A 9,382-nucleotide genomic window follows, 5' to 3' on the forward strand; every position below is an offset into this window, starting at 1 on the left:
TATCTTTTTTGACCATTTAACTCTAGCACTCTCTATTCTAATTCTATTTTATCTATTTGTTTTCTTTTTTATTTAAAAAAGCCCTCTAACACTATTCAACAAGTATTTGTTTTCTAACTGCTTGTTTTTTTAAAACAATGGCCTCTAACACTAGCTTTCTTTATTATTTTTCTATTCTATCTGGAATGTATGAGCAGTGTCGTAAACTAAATCCTTTGTGACATGAATGGTGCATTATTGGGCCATCCCAAAGAGGCAAAAAATCACTTTTACAAACTTTTACACAGACTGTTCCCTCCTGGTGGAATACTCTGTCCAACTCAATCCGAGCAGAGTCCCTTGCTATCTTCAAGAAAAGGCTAAAAGTCTATCTTTTTTGACCATTTAACTCTAGCACTCTCTATTCTAATTCTATTTTATCTATTTGTTTTCTTTTTTATTTAAAAAAGCCCTCTAACACTATTCAACAAGTATTTGTTTTCTAACTGCTTGTTTTTTTAAAACAATGGCCTCTAACACTAGCTTTCTTTATTATTTTTCTATTCTATCTGCTTGTTTTCTATTTATTTATTATAAAAAAGACCCTCTAACACAAGGGTGTCAAATTCAATTCCTGGAGGGCCACAGACCTGCAGAGTTTAGCTCCAACCCTAATTAAACACACCTGATCCAGCTAATCAGGTCCTTCAGGCTTATTTGAAAACTAGATGGTATGTGTGTTGGAGCAAGGTTGGAACTAAACTAAGCAGGGCTGCGGCCCTCCTGGAACTGAGTTTGACACCCCTGCTCTAACACTAGCGTTGCCTATTCTTTTTCTATTCTATCTACTTGTTTTCTTTTTATCTCTTATAAAAAACACCTTGCTACGTGTACTGCGTTAGGCTAACCGAGACTTGTCATAGCACCTGCATATTATTGCTCTTTTGTTGGTTTGATAGCTTCTATTGTATTCATTTGTAAGTCGCTTTGGACAAAAGAGTCTGCTAAATGACGAAATGTCTATTCTATTCTATTCTATTCTATTCTCACACAAATTCTAGAATTAAAATGCAGGTAAATTGATGTCATGATGCCATGATTAATAAACAATATGGACCTATTATATATATAAACAACTGAAGTTTTCTAGCATACATAACTTTATATTAAAGAGAGAGTGTGAAGGGGATAAAAAAAAATCATACTTGGGGAGATGAAAAAAAAGGAAAATATAAACAAAATGAAGAAAACAATTTAACAGCCTTCTAAGTGCCAGAGGAGAAGGCAGATAATGAACACAGAGCAATAAACACAGAAAGCAATACCTGGATTATACGTGGCCTTGCAGGCTGCTGTCCAGTGGTGTTTATTATTTAGCAGGCAGGTTAGTAGGCCTGCAGCAGCAGATTAGATTGCATTGCATGCCGTGCAATAACATAGTGAAGACAGCCATGGGCCTGTGTGGTTTTGCACGATTCCCTCCATGCAGAGAGGAAGCACAGACAGGAAGCCATTAGTCAACTTAATGGCTTCTGTGATTCGCATGCCCAATTACAGCCTAATGCAGAGCTACGTGCATAGAGGATCATGTGACGTGACATGTGACGTGCCATGTGGCCAAGTATGGTGACCCATACTCGGAATTAGTACTCTGCATTTATCCCATCCAAAGTGCACACACACAGCAGTGGGAGAGAACGCTGTACATTCACTCTCCCCACCTACAATCCCTGCCGGTACGAAACTCGAACTCTCTGACCATTAGGCCACAACTCCCCCTAATTTGGGAACTGTTGTCATTGGAAGATGCTGCAAAGTAGACTTTGTATATTAAGAAGATAATACAAATCTTTACTTTGTTTCTTATGCTGTATTAATTCTGTTGTATCATGATCGGTGGTTTCTCATAAATATGCATCGGCTTGGTATTGAGTCAGTTTCTAACTGCAGATGGCTAAACCTGCCCAGAGGCTCTGCAAAATGTAAGCCTTACAGAAAATTTGTGAAATTCATCACATTCGCATATTTATTATATTTGACATGTGGATATCTGACAAATACGATCCTGAAATTATTCTTGTGATTATAAATGAGGACAACATTTTGTTAAATATAATACACTATATACTTTTTTGCACAGAATCTCATTTTGGACTTCTTGGTGTCAGACTAATGAATATATTATGATATCACTGACCACACTTTCTCATCAACAGTGTCTATTTGGTGTTCATCATGAGTGAAGAAACGCACATGCACTTAAAAATAATCCATAACTATATATTCTTGAAATTCAATATCGCTGTATTTCTAATAATATTTCTAACATGCTCCTGTATGATAAATTGCTTATGTTAAAGGTACACTCTTTTTTCTTTTTACTTTTATTTTTGAGGGCTTTTGCCATATTTTAGTCTAGCAGTACGGAGAGAGACAGAAAGTCAGGAGAAGAGAGAGGGGAACATAATGGTAAACCAGTGTAGAACCAAGGTCTTCCTTTACAGCTCTATATGTTTAGTATGTAGGCCATTAGATATTGGCCATTTCTGAGATGCCAAAATAAAGGCTGCATATATATACTGTATATATATATATATATATATGAACATGGCCAAGCCATTCATTCATTGTCATTCTATCCTCTATCTGAGCTGTACTGGACAACAAAAAGCTCCTTGATGCTTCTTGATGGAGAGAGAGAGAGAGAGAGAGAGAGAAGAGTTTCAGATATAAGGGCATCGATTTTACATGAGTGCTTTTTGTTTGTTGGTAAAATTACATAAAACAGCATGAAGAACAACAATTTTGCTCCAACTACTTTAACTGAATAACTCTTAACTGTGTTGTGCTGACAGCAAAATGCAATAACTCTTTCATTTGTTTTGCAATTTATTCGTAGGCTTAACTAGCTCAATGCATAATTCAGTCACCTTCAAAGTATTCTTAGAAACCAAACATTACTGAAGAATCACTTTAGACAACAACAGCAACTACAGTTAAAATAAAACATAACACTCGGAAAACATAACACAATTCTGAACATCGAAGTCTTGTTGTGTTTGTATAGACATAAATGCATTTAATTAAAGTAAGCCTGAGATGAAAATTCACATAAGTCAAGTCACCTTTATTTATATAGCCCTTTATACAGTACAGATTGTTTCAAAGCAATTATTTATTAATTACTCTATTGTCTTTATTCTGCTGTTGTGCTGTCTTTTCTGCTGTTCTATTCTATTTCTGTTTCTATTCTGCTGTCTTTATTTTAGTATGCATTATTCAGTTGAAATCAGTTCATTGTTGATTCAGTTCACTTCAGTAACTGTGAAAAGTCCATCAATTATGGAATGAGTTTAATTAATCTATAAAGGAGCTCTGGAGAAAACTGTGATGTCATCATCTGGCTGAGTTCAGTTCTCATCCAATAGTGTCCGTGCAGTCAAATCAATAACATTGCCAAGTATGAAGTGTCCCTCAGTGACAGAAATAGAGAAAAAACCTAGGGAGAAACCAGGCTTAGTCGGGGAGCCAGATGAACCAACCCATGTTGTGGACTGATAACTTTCTTTAATGTATCATCCAGTTCCTTCTGCTATTTTGTCATACTGACCTTGTAATGTTCAAAATAACACAACTTGATCTTTCAGTGAAAAATGTCAGACTTGTCCCATCACTTAATTTTAAACCCCATTCCATCTTCCACTATTTTTTTGTGTGCAATGCCCACTTTTCAAAATCCGTTTCATTTGTATTTAAATCACAATTTGGAAAAAAACACCTGTCACTACTTCACTACTCCTGTCACCCAACAATGAAAATGAAAATTCTATTATTAATTACTCAGCCTCATGTCGTTCCAAACCCGTACGACCTTCGTTTGGAAAGGAAATTAAGATATTTTGGATGAAATCCAATAGCTTTCTGACCCTGCATAGACAGCAATGTAACTGAACTGCACACACATGTGCCGTAGTACTCTCGTGAATGGCAGCGGACGGTGACGCGGAAGAGAAGAATTGTAGAATAAAGTCGTTATTTTTGTTTTCTTTGTGCACAAAAGGTATTCTCGCAGCTTCATAAAATTAAGATTGAACCACTGATGTCACAAGGACTATTTTAACAATGTCCTTAATACCTTTCTGGGCCTTGAACATGCCAGTTGCGTTGCTGTCTATAGGAGGGTCAGAAAGCTCTCGGATTTCACCAAAAATATCTTAATTTGTGTTCCGAAGATGAACAAAGGTCTTAGGGGTTTGGAACGACATGAATGAGAGTAATAAATATGCTAATGATTTAAAAAATAAAACAATTTGCACAGATGAAGAACAGGTGCACTGGTTGTTCCGGACGATAGTAATTACTTTCCACTGAACATTCTTTCTCTGAGCATTGTGTTTTTACTGAAAGACAGCCACACTCCACTTCTAAGTGCTTATACAAGTGTAAATGCATGCTGAAAGAGTAATCCACTTTGACTTCCTGCCGATCTGACTGTGCACCATCTCTTTCTTTAACAACAAGACATTTATGAACCACAACATGCTGTTCAGTATTCCCATGAAGAGAAGACAGACAGCTTGCGTTATTTAGGAGGGAGTGCATATAATTGTTGTGGCATGCTCTTTGCGCTTTCTCCAGACTGAAAAATGGACCCACTTTATATTAAGTAGCCTTAACAACTATGTACTTACATTTAAATTAATCATTTGGTACAATGCACTTATTGTGTACATACATGTTTTTGCATTGTACTTATATTTAAAAAATACCTGCATGTAATTACATCTGTAATTAATTTCTGTAATTACATTTATAATTACACTGTTGACCCATCCCTTACACCTTACCCCACCCTTAAACCTACCCATACCACCAAACCTGTCCCTAACCTCACCCGTATCCCACCTCAATAGCAGCAAAAATGTTTTGCAATACAATATGAACACAATAAGTACATTGCACTTATTTTTTGATGTAAGTACATTAAGGCCACTTAATATAAAGTGGGACCTGAAAAACATTTGCATTTGCTATCATAGATGAATATCTTTGCAGAACTATCATGAATTGTGCTATTATGACAGTAAGCAACACACTGTCCACAGCAGTAAAATCTGGAAGATATAAAAGAGTGTTTCCTCACCCTCTTGACCCAGTCTTTAGCTGTCTTCTGCATCATCTGAGGTTTAGGTTTGGAGTATGGGATGCCTTAACCGTTCCCACGAACATCGCTTTGATTCAAAGGACCTTGGTTTCCATGGCAACTTGCAGATATCCTTTACTAACTTGTGTGTCAGGGTTCTCAGCTTTGGTAACAAGTTAGACTTTCAGTAATACATTAGCAGATTGACTTAGTTGAACTTAAAACGTAATGAAAAGGTTATTTGTCCTTCTTAAGGAGTTGATTGCCCTTATATCAGCAGCTAGCAACTAATTAGCATATATCAGAATATATAGCGTTAAGAAGCTTTCAAATTTAATATTTTATAATGCAAAACAGAATTAAATCATATCAGACAAAAATGTATTACTGTGGGTTGCAAATAAATTCTAAACTTAAACATTTCCAATATGCCCTTACAATACTGTTGAACATGCAGACCTTCAAAAACACAGTGGGGAATCAAACTAATAGCCATTTATGAGGGTTACACAAAAGAGAACATTTTGTCAGATCTATCAAGAGCGCCATTTCGGTGACCTTGGCAGAATGAGAGTCTTTAAAGATCCATTTAATTGATGTCTTCAGTCTGAAGTTCACTTCAACTCATAAAACCTGTGACCTTAGCTTTAAGTACAGACCTGAAGTTTTACTCCCCTCTGCAATAAAACCACTTCATGTAACTCAAATGGTCACGTAAAGCACCATCCATCTCATCCCATTCATTTAACACACATCACATGGAAGAAAATAACTTCAAATCAGATATTCTTTGCATTGTACTTGTCTGCCTCATGCAGAATTAAATCAAATCAAACCAAACCAAACATTACTTTAGGTTTAAAACCTCATGCAATGTCTGCCTCAGAAAAAAAAATCAATTTTAAACAAACTTCTTTTAAATTACTTCAAAGGAATCAAACTAATATCACTTCATTGAATTCATAAATTCACAAACAGGTGGCAAGCTTTGATTGAATCTTTAACCCAGCTACAATCCATGCCCACACATCAAACAAAAAAGAAAAAAGAAAATAAGCTTTAACTTATGCTTTTGTCAAAGTTAAAGAGTTACATAACTTAAAAAACAAATACAAATGAAAAATAAAACGAAACTGAAGAGGAACATCAATGATTGTGCAAAATGAAAAGTTCGCCAACATTCATATTACATTTCCACTCCTTGAATGTTTAAAAGACTTTTAAAAATCTTGTCTGAACACCAATTCAGCTGGCGGTAATTGCAGTAATTTGGTGCTCTGATTGGTGAATGGGTTTGGGGTGCACAGGAAACAGGTATAAACAGGTCTATACAAGGAAAAATCTATTAGCACTCCTATCTAGCCACCAGAATGGTATAGTTACGAAATCTTAATCATAACTTAATCATAGGACTCCTGGACGAAAGACTACAAAGAAATTTTTTTTTTTGAAAGGTATTAAATAAAAACATTGTCCTCCCTCTCCTAACTGTCTGTTTGTTTATGTCAACAGTAAGAAGAAATTTCCACAAACTGCAACAATTGAACCACATACTCTCCAGTGTGTACATGCTTATATGGCTACTCAGAAGACATCTCCGTATGAGATCTTCCTGCCTGTTTATTATTTCTTGAGCTAGACCAGCCAGAGGTCCCCTACAGGGCTGCCTGAGTCTCCACATTAACTGACCGCTTTAGCTTTCTTATTACTTATGCATATGCCTATACTTTCCTCCTCATTTCTTCTTACCTCTGGGGCACTTGACCCTTTGGGCTGAGTCTTCATAAGTGATGCAAGGCCCCACAATTTGAACTGCATGGTGCTTAACTGCTCCCATTGCTGACCTGCAAGTGGAACACCAAGGTCGTTTTTTTATTCTTTTCTTGCACCAGACCCTTTCTTCCTGTCTTCAATTGTTCAATCACAGGATACATATCAGTTCTACTTGACATAGGGACATGCTATGCATTAAGCTTTAAATTGTCTTACAAAAACTTGGTTGATTTAAAAAGAATCTGGGCTTACATGCATTACATTTTGCCTTGTTCACTGGTGTTTTGACCAATATCGTTGCCAAGCACGTAATTGAAACACATAGACACTGAATTAACAAATGCAAAACATCATTTTTGATGGCTGAATGCCTCATTGTTATGTGTGCATTCAAAAGCAATTGCATTTAATTTCATGGAAGCTTACCCAGATGCAGTGTCATAGAAAAAAACTGAATGTCAAAACAACGTGCAACATTGCATTGATTTAATTAATCTATTTCATGGTTTTAAAAAACAAATATTAGTTTTTATTTGCCTTATATCAACCACTAAAATATTTTTTTTCTTATTACTGAATAAGATTCAGTAAAAAGATTAAAGATTCTAATTACTGAATCTTTACCATAAAATATTAATGAACAACATGCAAACAGACAACATTTTGTACCCTTATGTAAAACAAATGATTTTATCTGTAAATGGATTTCGAATGTAACATTTGCAAAGACAAATTTCTATCTTTCTCTGTGTTATTAGTGTTGAATTAGCACCACCAAAATGTAGTTTCACATGACTTTGTAAAACTAATGGCTTGTGCTGTGTTAATGGTACCTGTGGGATCTGCTGAGATTTGCACACATACATATTTTAGAGCTGTCAGCGTCACTTTCCATCACCTGCAGGCCATGTTTACACCTGATGTTAACATCTGTCTTGGGTGATCACGACTGGTCGGGTGAGACAGATTGTTGTTTACACACGTGCATCGCAAATGCGTCTTTTGTGACCATTGGTAGTATTGACAAGTATAAGGTCTTTGATTTTGTGACTACTGCACTACAATACAACAGTACTATAGTGCACTACTGCACTACAGTTTGCTGCTGCATGCTGGTGAAGCGCATTTACAAAAAATGGTCCATCCTTTCTCCCACATATACAGTACTTCAATCCAAACACAAACTGATGTGTATAGAATTATGTCTGTCCACAAGTGGTGGAGATTTTTTTTGTGACTCTTTCTGCAGTTAAACCATTAATTTAACTGATTTGTTCAAAAACACTGATTAATTCAGGAATGAACCAAGCTTATGAGTCATTAACTCGTTCAATAAAATATTCCAGTTTAGATTAATAAAGGGTGCTGCACACCACAATGGATGACACAGAGCATCCTAAAATTCTATCTTTTTTTTTTGTTCTGAAATGATATTAATGTATCATTTTATTAATATTAATATATAATGTATTGTTTTTAATAAGCAACATTTTTATTTAAAAAATGAACAAATTGGTGTCGATGTATGTACTCAAGATGCTAGACATCCAAAGTTGTCCCTGTATACGAACTCAACCACTTCCACATGCTGGGCCTAATTTAACCCAGTTATATAAGCAGCCCTTGTCCTCCTTTTACTGGAATACTGAGTGTCAAATTTAGTTCCAGTGTTTATGAATTACTAATATGTGCCCTGCAGACTTTCTTTTTCCATCTATAGCCAGCAATGAAAATGAAATAGAAGTGAGAGATGGAAACAAATGGGAGAACAAAGAGCTGCTGATTCACCAAACTTTATTTATTCATTTGTTTATTTTTACACATCTTATTTTTTTGGCTGGTTGTACTCTGCCCATACTGTGGTCCTGTTTGTCAATAGATGTTGCAGGCTTTCATTTTTTCTCATGGTCAAGTGTTTAAGTCAATAGATGTGCTAGATTGCCATGAGTTGTGTATTTATTCTCATTAAAAAAAATCTCAGCTGAAAGCATCATGCATCATATTTTGGACTCTACGAACTCTATGAATGAGTGCTTTCCTTGCCTGCTTATTAAACTGACTGAATGCACCTAGACACTGATTTAAAAAGCTTTTCCCATTTAAAGACTCTCTTAATATGAATAAATATAACGACTTACTGACTTAAAATGAAATGTTCAATTTCTACAAACACATTTGGCAGATTGGCTTTATGGCAGATTTGTAAAGGTTATATTTTCTCTTCAAATATTTTTATCTCAGTAATAACATACAACTGAATTATTTGTCTTTTAGCTGTCTAAACTTCTCTTTAATCATGTCTAAGATGTTTATTTCATACCCTTCTAACCCAGAATACTAAGGCATTTCTCATATATTCTTTTTGATGTTATCGGGATTGTATTCTCAGTGGCGTTGCCCTCCTCCTCAGCTATGTTACTTCACACATTGAAATATCAGTCTTCTTGTCACAGAAGCTGCCTTTGAAATTGATTTTCTTTATGTAAA

Source organism: Sinocyclocheilus grahami, unplaced genomic scaffold (genome assembly GCF_001515645.1).
Source record: "Sinocyclocheilus grahami isolate Dianchi unplaced genomic scaffold, SAMN03320097.WGS_v1.1 scaffold409.1, whole genome shotgun sequence".
Classification (NCBI taxonomy): Eukaryota; Metazoa; Chordata; class Actinopteri; order Cypriniformes; family Cyprinidae; genus Sinocyclocheilus; species Sinocyclocheilus grahami.